At 48.3% G+C, this 25,679-nt stretch overlaps 3 pseudogenes; all 3 read left to right on the top strand.

The window, feature by feature from the left end:
• Window positions 1–22,863: 22,863 nt before the first annotated feature.
• Window positions 22,864–22,982, top strand: LOC143949677 (5S ribosomal RNA; annotated as a pseudogene).
• Window positions 22,983–23,334: 352 nt separating this feature from the next.
• On the top strand, window positions 23,335–23,453 carry LOC143949974 (5S ribosomal RNA; annotated as a pseudogene).
• A 762-nt stretch (window positions 23,454–24,215) lies between these two features.
• LOC143949939 (5S ribosomal RNA) lies at window positions 24,216–24,334 on the top strand (annotated as a pseudogene).
• Window positions 24,335–25,679: the final 1,345 nt, after the last annotated feature.

Raw genomic sequence — 25,679 nt, forward strand, 5'->3', positions numbered from 1 at the left:
TTCTCAACAACAGGCCTCTACGGGCAGATCTCCCATGTGCGATCGGAACGCCAGGACGGTCGTGACATTGCCCCCCCCCCAAGGGGCAGCCTCCGGATGCCCAGTTGTGCCATCTTACCCAGGTGGGACCTCTTAAAAGCAAGGATTAGTCTCTTCTCGTGGATGTTGGATTCTGGTTCCCAAGAGTTCTCCTCAGGCCTGTCCCCTTTCCATTAAACCAAGAATTGAATCTGGTTCCGTCTCTTCCTACAGTCTAGTATGGATTCAACCTCGAATTCGATTTCCCCATCGACAATCACGGGTTCCGGAGGACTGGTATTTCGGTCGGCAAAAGAATCCGGAATTGCAGGCTTGAGTAGCGATACGTGGAAAACTGGGTGAATCCGAAAAGATTCTGGAAGCTTTAATTCGAATGCCACACTATTCAGTTTCCTCACGAGCGGAAAGGGACAAACAAATTTCGGGCCCAATTTCTTGGATGGGCAAGACAGCTTTAGATTCAGGGTGGACAGCCAGACCTGATCCCCGACCTTGAGATCCAGTTTCCCCTTCTCTTTCTATCAAACACTTCTTTATTGTACTCCTGTGACTTGGTCAAGGTCTCTTGCAGGAGCTTGTTATTTGTCGTAAAGAAGTTGAAGTTCTCCTGCACCGCTGGTACCGGACACTCGGGAAGATTGCCAGACAGAAATAGTGGGTGGAAGCCAAAGTTCGCAAAAAACGGGGATTGCTTGGTGGCAGAGTGAACTGAATTATTGTAGGCGAACTCAGCCAAGGGCAGAAGCGAGGCCCAGTCGTCTTGAGAAAAGGAAGAGAAGCAGCGTAGATACTGCTCCAACGTCTGATTCGTCCTTTCGGTCTGGCCGTTGGTCTGAGGATGATATGCTGAGGACAAGCAGAGTTTAATTTTCAGGGCTTCGCAGAGTGCTCTCCAGAACCTCGAAGTGAACTGCACCCCCCTATCAGATGTGATATTAGTGGGGATGCCGTGGAGTCTCACGATCTCCCTAATGAAGGTCTTGGCCGTCTCTGTGACTGAAGGAGTGCCCCTCATGGGCAAAAAGTGGGCCATCTTGGTGAGCCTATCTACCACAACGAAAATCGTAGAATAATCCTCCGAAGGGGGTAACTCGACGATGAAATCCATGGAGATCATTCTCCATGGTCTGTCAGGAATGGGCAGTGGCTTCAGCAGACCCCAGGCTCTTGACTTACTGCCCTTGCTCCGGATACAGGTGATCCAGCCTCTACATATTTCCTGCAGTCATCTTTCATCCGTGGCCACCAGAACGTACGTCGGAGTAACTCCAAGGTCTTGTGCACCCCAAAATGGCCGGTCAACAGATGGTCGTGACAGGAGCCAAGAACCAGAGTCTGTACTTCCTGGGGGACAAAGATCTTGTCCTCGTACCAAAGAAGATCATTACTGGATGACAGCGGGATGTCAGGTGGAGGGGTAGTGCCTATGGAGGCCTGCTTAACTTGAGACACTAAATCCCCCTGGAGCAGGAGAAAGTTCCCCGCGGAAAGGATGGTATCCGAAGACAAAGGACTTTCTGGTTGACTATACATGCGAGACAGGGCGTCAGGCTTGGTGTTCTTGGATCCTGGACGGTAGGTAATATGAAACAAAAACCTGGAGAAGAAGAGCGCCCACCTGGCCTGACGTGGTTTCAATCTCTTCGCTGATTTAAGATATTCCAAGTTCTTATGGTCTGTATAAACCAGGATCGGGTGGGTGGCGCCCTCAAGAAGATAGCGCCATTCCTCGAGTGCTGCCTTTATTGCCAGTAGCTCGCGATCACCGACATCGTAGTTCTTTTCCACCTCAGACAGCTTGCGGGAGAAGAAGGCGACCGGATGCAGCAAAGACTTGGGCCCCTGTCTCTGGGAGAGCACTGCCCCAACCGCTATTTCTGAAGCATCCACTTCTAGGATGTATGGCAGAGCGGAATCGGGATGTTTTAGGACGGAAGCCGATACAAATAAGTCCTTCAGAATCTTGAAAGCCTCTTGCGCCTCGGGGGTCCATCGGAACTTCTGACCCTGTTTGGTCAATCCGGTGATGAGGGAAATGATAGAGGAGAATCCCTTAATAAATTTCCGGTAGAAGTTAGCGAACCCCACAAACCGCTGAACCCCCTTCTTATCGGAAGGGGCAGGCCAGTCCTGGATAGCAGAGATCTTCTGGGGGTCCATCTCGACTCCTTTTACTGAAATGATCAGACCGAGAAACTGGATGCTCTGTTGCTCGAACCTCGTCCGGTTTGGCATACAGGCCGTGAAGACGGAGACGAGCTAGGACATTCTTGACGTGTTCTCGGTGGTCGGCTAAAGTGGAGGAAAAAATCAGGATGTCATCAAGATAAATTATTACAAATAGGTCAAGGTAGTCTCTAAAAATATCATTGACAAAGTGTTGGAATGTGGCTGGGGCATTGCACAACCCAAACGGCATAACAAGATATTCGAAGTGCCCAAAGCGGGTACGGAAGGCAGTCTTCCATTCATCACCCCTCCGAATGCGGACGAGGTTGTAGGCACCCCGAAGATCCAGCTTGGAGAATATTTTAGCAGAACCTAGTCTCTGAAAAAGTTTGGGTACTAATGGCAGGGGGTAACGGTTTTTAATGGTAATCTTATTCAATGCCCGATAGTCCACACATGGGCGTAGGGAATGGTCCTTCTTTTCAACAAAGAAGATCCCTGCACCTGCCGGGGAGGTGGAAGGTAGGATGAATCCCTTCTCAAGGTTGTCATCTAGGTAGGATCTCAGGGTACTCAGCTCAGACTCAGATAGAGGGAAGATTCTTCCGAAAGGGATCTCTGCCCCAGGTAGTAATTCAATAGGACAGTCGTATGGCCTATGGGGTGGTAGGGTTTCGGCACCCTTCTTACTGAATACATCCAGGAAATCATGATAGTCCTTGGGTACGGCTTGTCGGGTCTCAGCGTCTGTTTCCAAACAGAGGAGGGCAGAAGAGTCCCTGTCAACAACTGGGAAACAATGCTGGAGGCAATAGACCAAAGGGAACTCAATTCTTCCAGTGGCCCAATCGATGCGTGGGTTGTGTGCCCTCAACCAAGGCATGCCTAGAATGACGGGAAACAATGGAGACTTGATGACGTCTAGGCATAAGAACTCCTGGTGAGTCCCGGCAATGGTAGCGGATAAAGGGGTAGTCTCCTGGGTCACTGGTCCGGATTCAAGGATAGAACCATCGGCCAAAAATACTGAAAGCCCTTTCTCTCTAGGCCAAAGAGGAATCTTGTTCTTTAGAGCGAAGGACGAGTCCACAAAGCCACTACACGCCCCGGAATCAATAACTGCGTGGGTTTGGACAGTCCTTCCTGGAAGCTGCAAAAGAACAGGGACAGCCAGGTGAGAAGTGTTATTAGACAACACGGGTGAGGGAGCAGGTGGGATGAGAAGGCACTTACGCATCTTAGCTGGGCAAGTGCGAACAAAGTGTCCCGTTTCTCCGCAATAAAGACAAAGGTTGCCGACCCGGCGGCGTTGACGTTCCTCAGGTGTCAGGGATGGTCGGAGTAGCCCCAGCTGCATGGGTTCCGGAAGATCCAGTGTGGCCGTGACAGGAGCAGAAGGGGCCGAATGAGTGGAGCTTGGCACACGTGGCAACATCCAGACGGGGCGGGTGGCTGTGGTGGAACGCTCCTGACGACGCTCTCTTAAACGTCTGTCGATTTGAACCAAAATGTCTATGAGGGCTTCCAGAGTCTCAGGGATGCCTACACGTGCCAGTTCGTCTTTCAGAGGCTCAGACAGGCCCATACGGAATTGGTATCAAAGGGCTGCGTTGTTCCAGTCCGTGTCGGAACTCCAGCGTCTGAATTCCGACACGTAATCCTCCACGGGCCTGCGACCTTGTTGCAGGGCGTGTAAGGCTGCCTCTGCAGTAGCAGCAAGTTGAGGGTCTTCATATAGTCTTGACATTGCCAGGAAAAAGGTATTCAGAGTGTCTAAAGATGGATCCTTCCGCTCCAAGAGGCGGTGTGCCCAGGCCTGCGGTTTGTCCGTCAATAGGGAAATGACAAACCCTACTTTGGTTGCCTCGAGGGAGAAGGTCCTTGGTTGCAAGGCAATAAAAGAGTTCGCAAGAGTTGCCCGAAAATCGTTCCGGAGTAGGGACCCTGGGTTCGGGTGGCATCATCACCACCGATGGTGGGGCATGGGACCCGGAGGTAGCTGGCGAGGTAGCAGATAGAGCTTGAACTTGTTCCTCCAGTCTGCCATAACCTTCCTGCAGGTTCTTCACCGCCTGGGTAAGGCCGGCAAGATGGCGGCAGAGCTCGTCCGTAGGCTCGGACATGGCTGTCCAGTACTGTCACGTACCTGGTAAGCGAGCCCAGAATGCAGGGAGCGGCCTCTCATAGCCTCTGGCTCGAGAACCCCTGAGGGTGGTAACAGGGATTCAAAAGTTCAGAGGGCACAAGTGCCTGGCAAGTGAAGGCAGGTCCGGATAGTCAGCAGCAACACAGACAGCAGGTAGGTACGGCTGATGACAGTCGGCAGGTGGCAGCAAGCACAGGCAGATGGACTGGAATGGCAAACGATCGTCAGCGGAAGACAGCAGGCTCAGGCAGATCAAGGCAGGAACAGCAGGCGGTCGTTAGCGGAGACAGCAGGCTCAGGCAGATCAAGGCAGGAACGGCAGGAGGTCGTCAGCGGAGACAGCAGGCTCAGGCAGATCAAGGCAGGAACGGCAGGAGGTCGTCAGCGGAGACAGCAGGCTCAGGCAGATCAAGGCAGGAACGGCACGAGGTCGTCAGCGGAGACAGCAGGCACTGGAAATCCGAACGGATCGGCAGGTAACAGCAGAGTCGGGTACAGGTCGGGTCGGCAGCAGGCGGTCAACAACGGTACAAGGGTAGAGGCAGAGACGTGGTCAGACAGGCAGGTAGTCGGTGGCAGGCAGCAAACGAACGTGGTCAAGAACAAGCTGGGTCACAGGAATCAAGGCAACAGGTAACAGGTAACAGAATCTCCGAACACGCTGTAGACTGGACAGCAAGAGGGAAACGGAGGCAGAGTCCTTAAGAAACCTTTAGGGCGCCAAAGCGGTCGCACGACGAGTCTGCGTGCCCCCGCGAGTGGCCATGCGTCCGTTCGTGACCCCGCGCACCCGCGTGCGCTCGTTCACCACATCGCGCACCCGCGTGTGCCCGATCATGCCAACGCGCACCCGTGTGCGTCCGTTCGCGTTAACACGCGCTAAAGGGAAACGACAGGTTCTCAACAACAGGCCTCTACGGGCAGGTCTCCCATGTGCGATCGTAACGCCAGGACGGTCGTGACAGGAGGATGCAGAAGAGTACACTGCTGAGGCAGAACCAGAGGGGTCTCATAGAGGGAGAGGCACAGGTGGTTTTAGAGGAAGGACTACTCTACAAAATTAGACAGTGCAACTAGAGCACTTCCACCCTGTGTACAAGCACTGGTAGCAGCAGCGGTGTAGTGGTTAGCACTCTCACCTAGCAGTAAAAAGGGTCGCTGGTTCGAATCACAATCATGACCCTGCCTGGAGTTTGCATGTACTCCCTGTGCCTGCATGGGTTTCCTCCGGGTGCTCTGGTTTCCTCCCACACTCCAGGGACATGCAGGTGGGTTGATTGGCTTCTGTCCCGGGTTGGCCCTGGTATATGAATATGGGGACCTTGGATTGTTGGATCCTTGAGGGTAGAGACCAATGTGAGTGTGCAATGTACAGGGGGGTCTCTAGGTGAAGCATTTTGAGTAAGGAGATTCAGCATATATCTTGACATAATAGAAAATAGTCATTTAACCACTTAAATGAAGGGGGCACTTAAACCCCCCTCAGTCCCAGACCAATTTTCAGCTTTCAGCGCTGATGCACTTTGAATGACAATTGCGCGGGCATACAACACTGTACCCAAATGAAATTTTTATCATTTTTTTCCCACAAATAGAGCTTTCTTTTGGTGGTATTTAATTACAGCTCTGAGTTTTATTTTTTGCTAAACAAACAAAAAAAGATGCAAAAAAATAAAAAAATAAATCATGTTTAATAGTTTGTTATAAAATTTTGCAAACGGGTAATTTTTCTCCTTCATTGAAGTGCACTGATGAGGCGGCACTGATAGGCTGCACTGGTGGGCACTGATGGGCTGCATTGGTGGGCACTGATAGGCTGCATTGGTGGGCACTGATAGGCTGCATTGGTGGGCACTGATAGGCATAGTTAAGGCGGCACTAATAGGCACAGATAAGGCGGCACCGATGGGCACAGATAAGGCGGCACTGATGGGCACAGATAAGGTGGCATGGATGGGTGGCACAGATGGGTGGCACGGATGGGTGGCACAGATGGGTGGCACGGATGGGTGGCACGGATGGGCACTGATAGGTACCACTGATAGATGGGACTGATGGGCACTGATAGGTGGCACTGATAGGTGGCTCTGATAGGTGGCACTGCTGGGCACTGATGGGCGGCACTGCTGGGCACTGGTAGATGACACTGATGGGCACGGATATGTGGCACTGGGGTGCAGCACCTTTGTTGAGGCAGATTGTGGGCACTGCTGGGTGGCACTGTGGGCACTGCTGGGTGGCACTGCTGGGTGGCACTGTGGGCACTGCTGGGTGGCACTGTGGGCACTGCTGGGTGGCACTATGGGCACTGCTGGGTGGCACGGACGGGGGGCACTTACTTTTTTTAATGTGGCACTGGCAGGGGGCAGGTGGGCACTGGCAGGGGGCAGGTGGGCACTAGCAGGGCTGGCCATGATCGGGACTGATGTCCCGATCACGGCTGCCGGTGATCGGCTTTTTTTTTCTCCTCGCGCTGACAGGGCGAGGAGGAATAATAGCCGATTACCGGCTCCGTTATATAACATGATCAGCTGTCCTTGGCTGACAGCTGATCACGTGATAAGGGGTCGGGATCGACCCCTTGCACGAATCGGTGATCAGGCGAGTCTCGTAGAGGGGGGCGCGCAGGGCGCTCGTGCACGGGACTACGTCTATTGACGTCGTCCCGGAAAAGGAGATCCGCGCTGTAGCCGTCATTTGGCTATAGCGCGGATCTCAAGTGGTTAATCAAAGTATTAAACAATCCATAACACTAACTATGAAAGGTACCACATGCAGTGTCTGTTATCCTGTTACAACAAAAGATATCACATTTGAGCCCAGCACGACACCTTTCCTATATGACAATACCCTTCACACAACCTCACATAACAATACAGAGGTGTACTACATTAAAACCCATCCACACTACTACCACTTCCTACTGATGGTCATAAAACATGACTGCGCTGCTGCCATCACTGAAAAGGTACTGCCACAAAGTGATGTGAAAGATATACCGTTATCTAACCCTGACATGACACTTTTTGTTGATGGTTCTAGTAAGAAAAATCCAGATGGCACAAATGCAGCTGGATATGTAGTAGTGACACAGGATGAGATTTTGGAAGCTGGGCCACTATCAAAACATTATTCAGCACAAGTTGCAGAACTTGTAGCACTGACAAGAGCATGCATACTGTCAGAAGGAAAATCCATAACCATATACACTGACAGTTGTGAGGGGTTAGCTCGGCAGCGGGTGTGTGTGACCCCCTGGATGGGTTCACAACACAAAATCAGGCACAGCAGACAGCGTTGTAGGTGCAAAAAAACAAAAGAAGCAGTTTATTTATGCTACATGCAGTGATACATATAACAGCCAAACAAAAAATAAAACATGAAAATAAATCCTGGTCAGCTCGACCTCTAACTACACACTTAGATTCCCTGTCTAACAACTGAGTGCAGCCTTGTGCTGCACCAGTGCCTGTCTCTGTTGTAGAGGTTTGCCACACCGGCGTTAACTCACCGCACAGAACAGGTGTCACACTCCCCAGTCTATACAACACAAAACTGGCTCCAGGATGGAGCATCTCCCTAAGCATGCTGGGGTTTTTTGTAGAGGTCTTAATGAGCCCATTTACTTCAGCTGGGCTCATTAACTCTTCCCCTCTAGTTGTACAAGTCTGCATAAAGCCTGAATCTAGGGCACACATATTTCCCATCCTGGATACAACCAGGTGACTTTACCTGCCTGCTGCCACATACCCCCCCCCCTCTTGTTTCAACCTTGGGGTTGTAACACAAGCAGTCAGACACGCATGTATCCGAGACAAAGCATCCACATTCCCCATTTTAACACCAGGGCGATGCTTAACTGTAAAGTTAAATTCCTGTAGGGCCAGGAACCACCTATTTACCCTTCTATTGGTCTCCTTGTTTTGAGCCATCCACTTTAATGGAGCGTGATCAGTCACCAGGTCAAAGTGCCTACCTAGTAGATAGTACCGAAGGGAATCTAGAGCCCACTTCACTGCTAAACATTCCTTCTCAATCGTGGAGTAATTTACCTCATGGGACTTCAACTTCCTGCTGAGGTAAATGACTGGGTGCTCTTCCCCGTTCCAGACCTGGGATAACACTGCTCCTAACCCAACGTCAGATGCATCAGTTTGTACCACGAAGTCCTTAGAGAAGTCTGGTAAATACAACACTGGCTGGCTACATAAGGCTGTTTTTAAGGACTGAAATGCTTCTTCAGCCTCTGGGGACCATTTAACCATGACCGACTCTTTCCCTTTTGTCAGGTTGGAGAGGGGCACAGCCTGAGAAGCAAAATGGGGAATGAATCATCGATAATAGCCAGCGATTCCCAGAAAGGCTCGTACCTGTTTCTTGTTGTTGGGACGTGGCCAACTCTGTATGGCCTCGACTTTATTGACTTGGGGTTTTATCACCCCCCTCCCTATAGTGTACCCAAGATATTTGGCCTCCTCCTGTCCAATGGTACACTTCTTTGGATTGGCCGTAAACCCAGCTTCCCGGATAGAGTCTAGGACTGCTTGTACTTTTGGCAAATGTGAGACCCAGTCTGTGCTATGGATAATCACATCATCCAGGTAAGCTGCAGCATATTTCTGATGGGGCCTCAGAATCTTATCCATTTTCCGCTGGAATGTTGCCGGTGCATTCTGTAACCCAAACGGCATTCTCTCATATTGGAATGCCCCATCTGGGGTTACAAACGCAGTTTTCTCCTTGGCCGACTCGGCCAGGGGAATTTGCCAATACCCTTTGGTGAGATCAAGATTTGTCATATATCGGGCTGTTCCCAACCGGTCAATCAACTCATCTATACGCAGCATGGGGTAGGTGTTCAAATAAATCATTACAAAACCGCCAGCTCCCATCAGGTTTGGGCACTAGTACGATAGGACTGGACCAGTCACTCTGGGACTCCTCTATCACACCCAATTCCAGCATCCTTTGAACCTCCCCACGTATTGCCTCCCGTCGGGCCTCTGGTATTCTATAAGGTTTTAGTTTTACCCTTTCTCCTGGCGGGGTGATAATGTCATGCTCTACGCCAGATGTTTGTCCCGGCAGCTCAGAGAAAATCTCTTTGTTGCGAAGTACAAACTCTTTAACCTCCTGTTGTTGGGCTTTCGATAAGGTGTCTGCTATTCCAACCTCAGGAACTAAGCAATCAGGCTGTGCTTGTGACAAAGTCTCTGCGACTAAGGATTCTCTATCCCTCCAGGCTTTCAGCAGATTGACGTGATAGATCTGCTCCGGCTTTCGCCTTCCTGGCTGTCTAACCCTGTAGTTCACCTCACTAATTTTTTCAATTACTTCGTATGGACCTTGCCATTTGGCCAGAAATTTGCTTTCAACCGTAGGTACTAGCACCAAGACCCTATCCCCCGGGGAAAAAGTACGGGTCTTGGCCCCACGGTTGTACACTCTCTGCTGTGCTAACTGCGCTTGGGTCAAATGTTCCTTTATGATTGGCATTACCTGTGCAATTCTATCTTGCATCAGGGCGACATGCTCAATCACACTCCTGTGAGGAGAACTCTCATTTTCCCAAGTTTCCTTGGCGATATCCAGCAGCCCTCTTGGGTGTCTCCCATAGAGCAACTCGAAGGGTGAGAAACCCGTAGAGGATTGGGGTACCTCCCTAATGGCAAACATCAGATAGGGTATTAGACAGTCCCAATTCTTTCCATCTCTATCCACCACCTTCTTTAACATTTGTTTTAGGGTTTTGTTGAATCTTTCAACCAACCCATCTGTTTGGGGGTGATACACAGATGTACGCAATTGTGTCACTTTGTACAACTTGCATAGTTCTTTCATAACCCTGGACATAAAGGGTGTACCTTGGTCCGTAAGCAGTTCCTTACAAATACCCACGTGGCTAAAAACAAGAGATAGCTCTTTGGCTATGGTTTTGGCCGAGGTATTTCGAAGAGGAATTGCTTCCGGATAACGGGTGGCATAGTCCAACATAACCAAAATGTACTGATGCCCCCTAGCAGACTTCATTATCGGACCTACCAAATCCATTACGATCCTCTCAAAGGGGACCTCAATGATAGGAAGAGGTACCAGCGGGTTACGGAAATGTGGCATAGGTGCCGACTTCTGACACACAGGGCAGGAGGAACAATAATTTTCTGTTTCCTTCATGACCCCAGGCCAATAGAATCTCTGCAGTACCCTCTCTCTGGTTTTCTCGGCCCCCAGATGACCTCCCAGAATGTGCCCATGGGCCAATTCTAACACCAACTTCCTGTAAAGTTTGGGCACTACAAGTTGCTCAATGGTTTCTTCTGCCCTTTGAGCCACTCGATACAGCAGGTCCCTTTCCATAGTGAAGTAAGGATAAGTGCAAGTCTTATCTGGGTTCACTAACTAGCCATCTATTTTCACCACATTTTCCCGTGCCTTTATTAGGGTGGGGTCTTTTAACTGTTCTGTGGCAAAATTTTCCCTGTGAACCTCAAGATCCGAAAACTCCACAGACGGCATGTTTTCATCTGAGGATGTTGGCTCCTCCCCAGTTTCTCGAGTTTCCCCCGCCAATACCGACAAGGGAAATTCAGGAGAGTCCTCACCACTCCCAGAGGAATTCTGGTCATCTTCCTGGTTTATAGGGGCACCAGTGGGGGGCTCAGGACAATCCCAGAGTTCCCAGAATTTTGGAAAATCCCTTCCCACAATAGCATCATGTGGTAAGTGAGACATTAACCCCACCTGATGAGAGAGGTTACCTTTGGGGGTCTCAAAAAACACTGAAGTTACAGGATACTCTCGGGTGTCCCCATGCACACAAATAACAGCCACCTTGTTCTTCCCAGAGACCTCTGTAGTAACTAATTCAGCTTTTATCAATGTTACCAGGCTACCTGAATCCAGCAACACATCAACATTTCTACCATTAATACACATTTTACATAAATGTTTCTCAGGTCCCCGAATGGCAGTGCATGCAACTGTCGCAAACAGCGACTAACGTCTCTCCCTTATAAAGTCACATTGCATAGGCTCATCCACAACTGGGCAATTGGCTGCAATATGTCCCTCTTGCCGGCAGCGGTAGCAAATAATCTTTTTCGCTGCCTCTTGCAGTATGGGCTTCCTGGGCTGCTCCGCCAGACCTTAGGTAGAACTCCCATCCTCTCACTCTCTCCACCCTCACCCCTTGGAGTCATCTTACCCGCCACTGGGGATGATCTGGTCTTAGGATGGAAAGTCCGTGAGTCCCTGGAAGAGGTGGTCAAGTTCTCTGTAGCCAAATACCTCTCAACCAGATCCACAAGTTTATCTGCATTTTCTGGGTCTCCATGGCTTACCCATTTTTGGATGGCAGTAGGAAGAGCTCTCAGGAAACGATCCATAACAACACGTTCCACAATGTTTGGTGCGGTCAAAATCTCTGGCTGCAGCCACTTCCTGCTCAGGTGAATGAGATCATACATTTGAGATCTGGGGGGTTTTCCAACCTGAAAAGTCCAATTATGCACACGCTGAGCCCGGACGGCCAGGGTGACACCCAGCCGTGCCAATATTTCTGTTTTTAGTACCACATAGTCTTTTGCTTGGTCAGGCTCTAGGTCATAATAAGCTTTCTGCGATTCCCCAGTTAACAGAGGGGCCACCAGTCCAGCCCATTGCTCCTTAGGCCACTTTTCCCTTTCAGCAGTCCTTTCAAATGTGGTCAAAAACACCTCCGGATCATCCTCTCCAGTCATTTTTGTCAGTAAACGGCTCACACCAAAGGATGCGGTATTATTGTAACCACTTGCTTCATTGGTCTGCGGACGTTGCTGTATCAATGTCTCTATTTGCTGTTGAAAACTCTGCTCCTGCTTCTGCAACAGGTCTATGAAGCGGGCTTCAGATTGCTGCTGGGCTTGTTGCTGAGCTTCCAGACTCTGCTGCAAAGTTGCATTTGTCTGCTGCTGGGCTTGTTGCTGAGCTTCCAAACTCTGCAGGTGAGCTTTCTGCTGAGCTTCCAGACTCTGCTGGTGAGCCTTCTGCTGAGCTTCCAGACTCTGCTGCAAAGTTGCATTTGTCTGCTGCTGGGCTGCAAGGCTCTGTTGTTGAGCTGCAAGGCTCCTTTGTAAACCCGCATTTGTTTGCTGCTGATTTGCATTTGCTAGAGCCAGCTGTCTCAGTATCTCCTCCATGCTGGCCTTAAAAAAAAAACTGCCAAAATTCTCCACCAACTGTGAGGGGTTAGCTCGGCAGCGGTTGTGTGTGACCCCCTGGATGGGTTCACAACACAAAATCAGGCACAGCAGACAGCATTGTAGGTGCAAAAAAACAAAAGAAGCGGTTTATTTATGCTACATGCAGTGATACATATAACAGCCAAACAAAAAATAAAACATGAAAATAAATCCTGGTCAGCTCGACCTCTAACTACACACTTAGATTCCCTGTCTAACAACTGAGTGCAGCCTTGTGCTGCACCAGTCCCTGTCTCTGTTGTAGAGGTTTGCCACACCGGCGTTAACTCACCGCACAGAACAGGTGTCACACTCCCCAGTCTATACAACACAAAACTGGTTCCAGGATGGAGCATCTCTCTAAGCATGCTGGGGTTTTTTGTAGAGGTCTTAATGAGCCCATTTACTTCAGCTGGGCTCATTAACTCTTCCCCTCTAGTTGTACAAGTCTGCATAAAGCCTGAATCTAGGGCACACATATTTCCCATCCTGGATACAACCAGGTGACTTTACCTGCCTGCTGCCACACAGTCAATATGCCTTTTCAACAGTACATGTTTTTGCACAACAATGGAAAAACAGGGGGATGGTCACCTCCAGTGGTAAACCAATTTCACACACGGACTTCATTTTAGAACTCCTAGATGCAATACAGTTACCAAAAAAAGCTTGCAATCTGCAAATGTCAAGCACACACAATATATACAGACCCCATCTCAAAGGGAAATAAAAGAGCAGATGAAGCTGCCAAAATAGCGGCACAAGAAACACATAAAATAATGACAGAACGAGAAATCCATAGAGATAGATCATACAGTCCTTACTGATATGCAGCAGTATTGACACATGGAGTAACTCATGTGTCAAACAGGGGGATGACTGAGATGTTTATTTAAGGTATGTACAGTCTATGGCTTCACTAACTACTAAAAAAACTTTTTTGCTGTCAATGCATTATATGTTCAAGATACAATGCTCAGGGAGGCATAAGACCACAGCAAGGGAAGTTCCCCATACAGCAATATCCATTCCAACACATTTGCATGGATTTTATTGAATTAGACAAATGTTAAAGGAAGAAATATTGTTTGGTAACCAGGCACCCTGACCAAATGGGTGGAGATATTCCCGACAGGAAGTGCAGATGCACAAACAATTATAATGGACCTCATTTTGTAATTAAAAATATACAACATTTGACAGAAGTGATGAGAATTAAAGTGAAATACCATTGTCCCTATCATCCCCAATTAGCTGGATTGCTAGAAAGACATAATAGCATTCTAAAAAGCAAACTGAGAAAAGCTATGGAAGAAACAGGTAAAAATAATTGAATGTATTGCCTACTAGTAGCTGTGACCAGTATGTATATCATACCCCCAAAAGAAGCTTTAAGCCCATTTGAAATGATAAGGCCATATAAGATACCCTTACAATCAAATCAAACACCTACTGAGCAGTCTGAGCATACACCAGCAGAATACATGTTTAGGTTGTTAATACAAAGACGTACTAATGATTTTGGTTCTGGTATAGAAGGTCCAATTTAAGAAGATGAAAAGGTGCATGTGGGAGATTGGGTCTTAATAAAAAGTAATAAGAAAAAAGCAGTGGTACTCCCCAAGGTGGGATGGTCCTTTCAAAGTCCTCTTAACTACCCCTACTGCGATAAGGATTGCAGAGAGGTCTACCTGGATTCACCAGTCCCATTACAAAAAGGTTTTACAGGCAGAATAGGGCCAGATGGCTACAAGAGGTTCAGAAAATCTGGCTACAAAGGGAGGTCTCACACAAGGTGGGACTTGTCTCAAACCGGTGAAGTCTTCCAACTCCCCTATCCTATTCGCTGGAACTCTGTAGCTGGTTAGGATGAAAGGGACAGTAATTATCCTTGGGTTACTGGTGACTCTAGGAGAGGCATCCATAAGAGGGGTTATACGTTATGGAAGAACAGAGGAACCTTTGGATTAGGAAAGAACAGGAAAAGCATTGAATCTAAAACTTTATAGAGGGAATAACTAGCGCTATACTGGTAGACTTCTGTCAGATTGCAGATTGTGGGGATACTACTGGGGCTAGAGGACTTCTATGGGCAGATAAATATATCTGCTGGCTCTGGAATAGGGCAGGATGTCAAGCATGGGATCAGGCCCTGTGGACTACAGTGCATCAAGATTGGGGGTATAATCAACCAGGGGCTAAAAAGAGTGGAATAAAGGAGAGACTCATAATCACAAAAGCGGCCAACTCCCCCTGCACAAATAATAAGAACTGTAACCAACTATTGAAAAGAAAAACGAGGGGGTAAAGGTGCGCTATGGACCCTAGATATATTAGTAAAAATACACTCAAAACACAGTGAAGTAAAGAATAATTAAAGTGAGATGAAATGAAATGAATATGAAAATAAAATGAAAATAAAAAGTAAAAATGCAAAATACCAAACAGATACCCTAGTGGTGAAAAACAGGGGCTGCCCAGACGACGTCCGATGACGAAACGCGTAGGGCGTGGCCTAAGGTGTATCCACTCGTGCATAGCGGCGGCGGCAGTGAATTCAAACAGATCGAGATTCATATTGGATTATTTGATATGCCGGTTTTATCCTACATTGTGTGAGTAGCTTTTTAACAATTAATTAAATAAAATTTATATACTGGATCACACTATGTTTGCCTCATCTTACTTTCTATGAGGAAATCCCTGGATACCTAACCGGACCAGCTAAGCATAGCGACACAGGACCTCACACTGTGAAGGAGCATTAACCCCATAAGGGGATGGGGAGCTGGTGAGTGCGGATTATTGTCTTTTACACCACAATCGCACCGGTTGCTATCCAGGAATCCTGAAGCACACTGTCACTTTTGTTTAAGAAGAACTTTTGTTTAAGAAGAACTTTTATTGGATTTTTATTGGAGTTTTACTGAAACTTTATTGTTTATGGTTTTCTGGCGTTGGACTTTTTATATTCATTTTTTAGCTTTTTTCTCAACTCTTTTACTGCATGCCTCCACTTAGCGATTTTATAATCGCATAAAGAGTGTAATTATATTTTTACATTTCAAATAGCAAGTAGCACCTTCTGTCTTTCCAGCATTTTTTCCAGGAATATTTTTTCAGGAGCACTACGCACTTTATAATGAGCACTTTATAATGAATGTTTTGCACTAAACACTTCTTTATATCAGTATTTTTTAGGAGCATTGTGCACTTTACTAAAAATATTGTGCACCAGGCACATAATAATTTCAATACCTTTGCGCATATTGTTAGTGACTTATATTTGCAGATAATTTGTTTGTGATATTTAGGGGCCTTTATTGGTTATTAGAATATTTTCACATTTTTCACGTAAGAATTTATCACGTATATATCTTTATGTCACATTTTTTTTATTCTCCCACACATTCACACAAAATTGGGTACATATATAACATATTGATTAGCGAATACTTGCAATTAGTACAACTAGCAGCAGGTGTGCGCCGTGACTACCACCTTTGACATACATGTAACCAACTATTAATAACATTAAAGGAGCCGAGGAAGGAAGATCAGCGGTTGTATTCCATGGGAGCATGGGTGTCAGGAACTGACCCCTCAGGAACATTTTTCCTTGAGGTATTACCACCTAATAAAACTAGACAACAGGAAAAGGTAGACTCAGAAGGGAAAGAAGAAGGCCATACTAAAATAGAAGTTCTGAGTAAAACTATAAGATTTACTAACCTAATAATAGAAGATGCCATAGCTTTGGAGACGGGCTACCAAGAAAAAAATGAGTGGTTAGAATGGTTGAGGTACACGGTTAAAACTCTAAAAAAGGAAAACTGTTTAGTTTGTGCCGGAGCCAGACCACATTTAGCAACAGTTCCTTTTCCTCTAGATCACAATACAGATCCAGAAGGTTTAAAATGTATGTTGCAATTGTATAATAAGAGCTAGAAACCTGAAACAAATTCTACTTGTCACACATTGAGTTTGTTGTTTCCCCCAGTACAGAGACCTCAGATACCTCCAGCAGTTACCGCTTATCCGGGCAACTTTACTTGTTTTGCACTCCCAGGGAACCGTAGCACGGTGGATCTTGGGTCACTACCTGATGACTACTGTGTGGAGAGGATTAACACGGACAACGGTGACTGGGTTGAACATGACATTCAGAGAGCTGATGTCTGGTGGATGTGTGGGGATAAGAAACTGCAAGCTAGACTACCGGCCAATGCCCGAGGGGATTGCGCTATGGTCCAGCTGGCTATGCCCCTGAGAATCCTGTCAGAATACTCGTGGACTAAGAGTCGCCGACAGTATCGGAGGGACACCTCTCCCTTGGGGTCATTTGACTCTCAGATCTACATAGATGAGATTGGGGTTCCTCGCGGGGTGCCGGATGAGTTTAAAGCCAGGAATCAGGTGACAGCTGGGTTTGAGTCTCTTCTCTGGTGGTTGACTATAAATAAAAATGTTGACTGAATTAATTATATATATTATAACCAACAACGATTTGTAAACTATACTAGGGATGCTGTGAAGGGTCTAGCAGAACAGTTGGCCCCCACATCTCTAATGGCCTGGCAGAACCAAATGGCTTTAGATATGGTCCTAGCTGAAAGAGGAGGGGTATGCAAAATGTTTGGTAGCATGTGTTGTACCTTTATCCCTAACAATACAGCTCCTGGAGGGACAGTGACCAGAGCCTTGGAAGGACTGACTGTGCTATCGAATGAATTGGCGGAAGACTCAGGTATTAATGATCCATTCACAACCTGGCTTGAAGGATGGTTCGGTAAATGGACTGGATTTATCACATCATGTTTGATCTCAATAGCTGTGGCTTTGGCTGTTTTGGTCACTTGCGGATGCTGCTGCATTCCCTGTATTCGAGGACTTTCACAAAAACTGATTGAAACTGCAGTCTCAAGAACAATGTATCAAACCCTCTCTACCTCTGAGGAGACCTATGTGGACATTGAAGCTCAACTTAATGACATACAGTCCGAAAGAGTATAACACAGGGACTATCATCGAAATGTGTTGAGATAAAATAGTCACACAAAGAGGAGGGAATGTTAGAAAAGTTTTAAATGTTTATTGTGTGACCATTAGAAAAACAATATTCCTGAGACTGATTTTTAAAAACTTACTTCTGAGCACATTATTGTATTAACTTGTTGTATTGTTTTGTCTTAACTAACTCCATAGTAAGTTGTAGGATGATTAGGTTTAACTAAATATGATAGCCTAAGATTGTACGGGAAACATGAATACCAAAATAAAGTACCAGTTTGTACCATGACACATTATTTATGTTTACTCAGCCAATAGAAGCATAGAGGTGGTATTCTTGTAGGAATAAGGGGGGGGGGGGGGGGAGACAGATTCTTTTGTGAGACTGTTTTTCTTCAGCTTCTGTCCTGTAAGCATGTCTCCCTTTTGTGGGCCACATCAGAAATAAATTGTCTGCTTCTCAATACATCTGGAGTTTTGACTGATCACAAGAGAAGATTCCTAACACCTTTACATCAGAATCCCCCACCAGAAGCCTCTTTCACATCAGAGTCCCCATCAGAAGCCCCCTTCACATCAGAGTCCCCACCAGCAGCCCCCTTCACATTAGAGAGTCCCCACCAAAATCCCCTTCACATCAGAGTCCACACCAGAAGCCCCCACCAGCAGCCCCCACCAGCAGCCCCCTACACGTCAGAGAGTGCCCACCAGCTGCCCCCTTTACATCAGAGAGTCCACACTAGAAGCCCCCTTCACATCAGAGTCCCCATCAGCAGTCCCCACCTGCAGCCCCCTTCACATCAGAAAGTCCCCACCAGAAGCCCCCTTCACATTAGAGTCCCCACCAGAAGCCCCCACCAGCAGCCCTCTTTATTTCAGAGAGTCGCCACCAGCTGCCCCTTCACATCAAAGAGTCCACACTAGAAGCCCCCTTCACATCAGGAGTCCCCACCAGCAGCTCACTTCACATCAGAGAGTCGCCACTAGAAGCCCTCACCAGCAGCCCCCTTCACCTCAGAGAGTCTCCACCAGAAGCCTCCATCACATCAGAGTCCTCACCAGCAGCCCCCTTCACATCAGATTCCCCATCAGCAGTCCCCACCAGCATTCCCCTACACATCAGAGAGTCCCCACCAGAAGCCCCCACCAGCAGCCCGCTTCACATCAGAGAGTCCCCACCAGAAGCCCCCTTCACATCAGAGAGTCCCCACCAGAAGCCCCCACCAGCAGCCCCTTCACATCAGGGATTCCTCACCAGCAGCCCCTCTCACATCAGAGTCCCTACCAGGAGTCCCCACCAGCAGCCCCCTTCACATTAGAGAGTCCCCATCAGCAGTCACCACCTGTAGTCCCCTTCACATCAGAGAGTCCCAGAATGTTCTAAACTCTTGTGAAATTTGTTGTGGCAGGGAGATCCTCTGACCCCCCGCAGAGATTACGTATGGTAAGGAGGCAAGTGTTTGTTCTTTTAGATTTCGAGCTAAGGTCCTCCCGTACTTATCGCCGGATTCATATACTTTTTTCCGGCATATTTGGAGCATTGCCTTTGCCTTATAATGAAGCAGGTCAGTAATCTGCCTGCGAGCCACATCTAGTTCCCTACCTAAATGTGCTGTAGGAGTGCGTTTATGACACACTTCCAGGTTCTGCACCTTTAGCAGCAACGCCGACAATTGGGCCGTCCTCTGCTTGTGTAGCCTAGAACCATGTTTAATAAGCACTCCATGGTTCACTGCTTTGTGTGCTTCCCATATCACTCCAGGGCTACTCTCCGAAGTCAAATTAGTTTGGAAGTAATAGTCTATTTCCCTAATTACATCCGCGAGGATCTCCGGGTCCTGAAGAAGACTGTCATTCAGGCGCCAGGGTGGTCTCTGTGATTTATGAATGTCCATAATGGTGTATCGCAGGGTGATTGGGGCATGATCCGACCAAGTTATTGAACCTATCGTGACATCTTTAACAGCATGTAAGTGTCTATGGGGGATTAGGAAATAGTCTATACCCGAATATGTTTGGTGTGGTCTGGAATAAAAAGTATAGTCCCTTTCCCCGGGATGAACAAGTCTCCACGTATCAACCAGTTGTGCGGAATGTAAAGATGCGGAGATGCGTTTGCGCATCTCACGGGAGGTGGAAGAAAGACCCGTAGAGGTATCTTCCGTGGGAGTGAGAGGGACATTAAGATCGCCCCCCATAATAAGCTGGCCCTCTGTATATCGAGCAAGGTGAGATAGTCTAATTTTGAGAAAGGTGTCCTGTCGGTCATTGGGGGAGTAGATATTCGCCAGGGTCACGACCGTCCCTCCCACCTTCCCCTGTAGTAGGCCGAGGCCTAGGGGAGAGAAAGTGGATGTGGGAAGGGGAAAGGTGATAGATAGGCCTTTTACGGGCCCGAAAAAGATAGATACGAAAAAGAAGTAGAATTAGGGCGCAATCACAAGAGAGAACTGCGCAAAGGGACAACTAATTGTGCTGAATACAGCTAAAGCGCTCCCCAGTAAGATACCGGGAATCGAGCGCGTTCCTAAGTGGGGCAGTGGTTGGACAGGGCCGAGAAGCATGGCCCCCGGCCCCACCCACCACCCCCGGCAATCCGGCGTATAACAAAAACATACATCGGCAAAAACATCTGATTACATATTTGGAACAGTATAAAGCATACAGAGACGTGATGAATACTCACAGGGAGTGGAAACATTTTTACATCAATGCCCAGTTCAACTATAGAAAAAAGAATAACCTGAGGGAAAGAAGCAGTGCTAGACATTCATGTGGCTAACAGCATACCCTCTACATCACTCCCTGACATCAAACATGGTTGTTTGTCCCCCGAATGCCCCCAACACAATATCAAACTTCTCCACGGCCCGTAGGAACACTCCCACCCCCCAGCACAGTGGGATCACCCCGGACATCCCGGACCATAGGGTACATCAGCCCCCACCCAGCAAAACACCCCCCCTCCCCCCCAAAGATGGGAAAATAGCCACATCCCTCTGTTTAAGATAGTCCAGCACCCAAGGCAGTATATAGTATATCCAATACGGGGCACAGATCAGGGCCTGCACCTAAGAATTTTCCGGGGAGGCAATCCCCACACGGCAAATGAGTCCCCGTCCGGAATCCCAGCATTCAGGGGGGGGGTGCAGGCCGAGCAGCAGGTGACAACGTACAATCATAGAACATGGTGCAATACCTGTGGTCAGCAACCCTCCTCCCCCCGCCTTCAACAAAATCAACTGCCACGTCCAGCCATTGCCAGGGCATCCATCGTCCCGTTGCCCTGTAGGGAGTATCAAAGAAAAAGACCCCCCACCGCATATCAAAGTACCTCATTCCACCATAGAAAAAGTGACACAGCGGGGGACTGGAGAGGACATAACGGGGCGGGGGGACGCCCGCCGTTACCAACTGGGGTAGAAGGAAAAAAAAAGGAAAAAAGCCGGGCTATGGAGGGCAAGGAAGTCACAAAACCGCTGAGGGTACAAATAGAAGGCAGTTGGGGAGGCCCAAAGTAAGTCAGGGGTCAAGCAGCGGAACAAGGGAGCTACTCACGGTGTGGAGGGTCCTCCCGCTGGGCCATCCTAGGTCTCCGTCTGCTGCGCTGCAACCTGGGCTGTAACGGGCCTCTGTATGCTGAAGGTCCGGATCTTCCAGTCGGGCGAGGGAGCAGTTGTAGCCAGTCAGGGACAGGGATCTGTTCCGCCTCAAGGAACCTGAACAGGCCGGGCAGGTCAGCTGGCGACTGCAGGGTGTACATGTTCCCTTCCCTCCGGAAGGTGACGGCAAGCGGGTATCCCCATCGATAGGTGCATCCCTTCACTTTTGCCAACTCCAGGATGGGGCTTAGTAGGGCCCTATGTTTCAGCGTGGCCCTGGAAAGATCCGGGAGAATGGAAATTGATGCTCCGTTTAAATCAACTTCTCCCTGCTCCCATGCTCTTCTCAGTATTTCGTCTTTCTGTGGGTATCGGAGCAGTTTGCAGAGGACATCCCGTGGACGTTCCGGGTCAGCATTTCTAGGTCCCAGAGTCCGGTGGAGACGTTCCACCTCCATAGCACCTGCAGGATCCTCCAGGAGGATACGAAAAACTTCCTGCACAGCGGCCTCCATAGTTTCCCCCTCGAGGGATTCGGGCACACCCCGGAGCCTCAGATTGTTCCTGCGGCTCCTGTCTTCCACGTCTTCCAAGTGGAGCTGAAGGGCAATAGCTGTGTCACGATGTTGGTCTCGGGATCTTTCCAAGTCCGCTACTCGGTGCTCCAATGTGGAAAAGGAGGCCTCCCCCGCAGACACTCTTTCCGTCAAAGCGGACACATCTTCCCTCACCTCCTGGATATCTCTGCGGTGCGTCTCCTCGAGGCGTAAAATAAGAGCCTCAATGTCCGTGCTGGTGGGGAGGGCCTGTATCAAGGATCGGAGGTCCTGTTCGATTTGGTCTGACCCCCGGGAGCTCCCCGGTACATCCATGGGTGCTGATGTTAATGGCGGAGTGTCCGTGGCTTGATGCCGATCCGCTGGGGTGTCCCGACTCTCAGGCCGCGCTTGTAGTGCCCCGCGTGGTGTGCCTCGTGGCGCCGCCAAGGCCGCACCTGTAGACTGTCTTTGCATGGGGTTAAAGTAGCGTTGCATCTCCCCGGCAGGAGTCTCGGTACGATCTCCTTTAGCAGCTGCCCTTGTCCTGCATCCTTCGGGTGAGTGCATGCCGATTTAATAGTGGAATACCAGGTGCCGTATTCTTCTTTTTATGTTGTTGGCGTTGACCTGTTTTTTTTCGCTTGTTTCCCAGGGTGACTATCTTGGCATTTTTCAAGAGGGATGAGAGTGCCCAAAGAGATTGCCTATGGGCATATCTCCCTGAAAGCGCTCAATCTCCTCTGATCTCAGAGGCTAGAAAGGGTCGCGCCTTGTTAATACCTGGATGGAAGACCGCCTGGGAATACTAGGTGCTGTAGGCTTCTCTTAATGTTGTTGGCGTTGACTTGTTTTTTTTGTTTGTTTCCCAAGGTGACCATCTTGGCGTTTGTCAAGAGGGTTGAGCGTACCTGAAAAAATCTACTATGGCTGCATCACCCTGAAAGAGCCCAATCTCATTTGATCTCAGAGGCTAAGCAGGGTTGGAATCTGGTTAGTACCTGGATGGGAGACCGCCTGGGATTTCTCGATGCCATAGGCTTTTTTTTTAAGTTCTTGGCATTAACTTATTTTTTTTTGCTTGTTTCCCAAGGTGACCATCTTGGCGTTTGTCAAGAGGGTTGAAAGTGCCTGAAGAGATTGCCTACGGGCACATCACCCTGAACGCACCCAATCTCTTTTGATGTTGTCAGCTAAGAAGAGTCGGGCCTTGTTAGTACCTGGATGGGAGACCGCCTGGGAATACCAGGTGTCGTAGGCTTCTTTTTATGTTGTTGGTGTTGACCTGTTTTTTTCCCGCTTGTTTCCCAAGGTGACCATCTTGGTGTTTGTCAAGAGGGTTGAGAGTGCCTGAAGAGATTGCTTATGGCCACATCACTCTAAAAAACCCAATCTCATCTGATCTTGGAGGCTAAGAAGAGTCAGGCCTGCTTAGTACCTGGATGGGAGACCACCTGGGAATACCAGTTATTGTAGGCTTCTTTTTATGTTGTTGACATTGACCTGTTTTTTTTTCGCTTGTTTCCCAAGGTGACTATCTTGGCATTAGTCAAGAGGGTTGAGAGTGCCCAAAGAGATTGCCTATGGGCACATAAGCCTGAAAGCGCCCGATCTCCTCTGATCTCATCACTCTGAAAGCACCCAATCTCGTCTGATCTTGGAGGCTAAGAAGAGTCAGCCCTGGTTAGTACCTGGATGGGAGACCACCTGGGAATACCAGTTATTGTAGGCTTCTTTTTATGTTGTTGGCGTTGATTCGTTTTTTTTTTTTCCGCTTGTTTCCCAAGGTGACCATCTTGGCATTTGTCAAGAGGGTTGAGAGTGCCCAAAGAGATCGCTTACAGCAGCATCACCCTGAAAGAGCCCTATCTCTTCTCTTCTCTGAGGCTAAGAAGAGTTGGGCCTGGTTTGTACCTGGATGGGAGACCGCCTGGGTTTTCCAGATGCCGCAGGCTTCTTTTTATGTTGTTGGTGTTGACCTGTTTTTTTCACTTCTTTCCAAAAGTGATCATCTTGGCATTTGTCAAGAGGGTTGAGAGTGCCTAAAGAGATCGCTTACAGCCGCATCACCCTGAAAGCACCCTATATCTTTTGGTCTCTGAGGCTAAGAAGGGTTGGGCCTAGTTAGTCCCTGGATGGGAGATGGCTTTGGAATACCAGGTGCCGTAGTCTTCTTTTTATGTTGTTGACATTGACCTGTTTTTTTTTCGCTTGTTTCCCAAGGTGACTATCTTGGCATTTGTCAAGAGGGTTGAGAGTGCCCAAAGAGATTGCCTATGGGCACATAAGCCTGAAAGCGCCCGATCTCCTCTGATCTCAGAGGCTAAACAGGGTCGGGCCTTGCTAGTACCTGAATTGGAGACCACCTGGGAATACTAGGTGCTGTAGGCTTCTTTTTATGTTGTTGCCGTCAACTTGTTTTTTTTTTTTTGTTTGTTTACCAAGGTGACCATCTTGGTGTTTGTCAAGAGGGTTGAGAGTGCCTGAAGAGCTCGCCTATGGCCACATAACCCTGAAAGCACCAGATCTCGTCTGATCTCAGAGACTAAACAGGGTCGGGCCTTGTTAATACCTGGATGGGAGACCACCTGGTAATACTAGGTGCTGTAGACTTCTTCTTATGTTGTTGGCGTTGACTTGTTTTTTTTTGTTTGTTTCCCAAGGTGACCATCTTGGCGTTAGTCAAGAGGGTTGAGAGTGCCTGAAGAAATCTCCTATGGCCACATCACCCTGTAAGAGCCCAATCTCATTTGATCTCAGAGGCTAAGCAGGGTTGGGACCAGTTTAGTACCTGGATGGGAGACCGCCTGGGATTGCTGTACGCTTCTTTTTATGTTGTTGCCGTTGACCTATTTTTTTCCGCTTGTTCCCAAGGTGACCATCTTGGCGTTTGTCAAGAGAGTTGAGAGTGCCTGAAGATATTGGCTACGCACCCTGAATCTGTTCCATCTCGTCTGATCTTGGAGGCTAAGCAGGGTCGGGCCTGGTTAATGCCTGGATGGGAGACCGCCTGGGAATACCAGGTGTCGTAGGCTTCTTTTTTTTTTCAAATATAATTTTTTCTCCAAACAGGGGAAGACGGTCCCCCGAGTACATAATGCAACAGAGAAATACAGAGCAAAAAGCAGCTGAACAATACTTGATACAGGTATATTCGCAACTGTGAGTCTGCCTTCCATCAATCACAATGATTCGAGGCACGGATAAAGTACTGTACCAAGATCCAGGGTCACACAAACCCCAGATCCCTCCGGCATAATCCATCCAGAGGGGGGTGTGGGGCCGTCATTCCCAATTTTCCACTTTTTCCAAAAGAGAGAGGGGGTGGAGGGGGTGAGAGATAGGGGAGGAAGGCAGAAAAGAGAAGGGGTGAAAGATCAGGAAAGGAGAAGAGGGGACGAGACACGATGGCAGCCACTGTCCAAGGGGCCAGTCAAGGAAAGCTCAGAGCACTAAGGCGATAGCAGGTGACATCCTTCCAGCAAGAATATAAAGGTATTCCAGATGTCCCAGGTATGTTTAAAAAATTCTTGTTTACCTTGTGATGTGAGGATCAAGTCCTCCATTTTTTTTTAATGTCCTCTATTTTCCTAAGCCAGTGAGTAATGAAAGGGGGGGAACATTTTTTCCAATAGAGAGGGATGCAGGATTTTGCCGCATTTATCACATGCCGTAAAATTGATTTTTTTGTACTTCTTAATGGGAAGAGAAAGAATGCAGCCTCTTCCTGGATGGATAAGTCTGTGAATTTTTGTGTTATGCATCGGATCTCTGTCCAGAAGTCCACCAAGCTGGGGCAGGACCAAAAAATGTGGAGCAATGTGCCCTCTTCTTTTCCACACCTCCAGCATATGTTCGAGGAAGAGGGGAAACATTTATGCAGCTTTGATGGTGTCAAATACCACCTGGTGAGAAGTTTAAAATTAGTCTCCTGTGTCTTCGTGCACAGCGAGGTTTT

This window comes from Lithobates pipiens, unplaced genomic scaffold (genome assembly GCF_037356315.1).
Source record: "Lithobates pipiens isolate NorthernLeopardFrog02 unplaced genomic scaffold, aLitPip1_a1.2 Scaffold_30, whole genome shotgun sequence".
Classification (NCBI taxonomy): domain Eukaryota; kingdom Metazoa; phylum Chordata; class Amphibia; order Anura; family Ranidae; genus Lithobates; species Lithobates pipiens.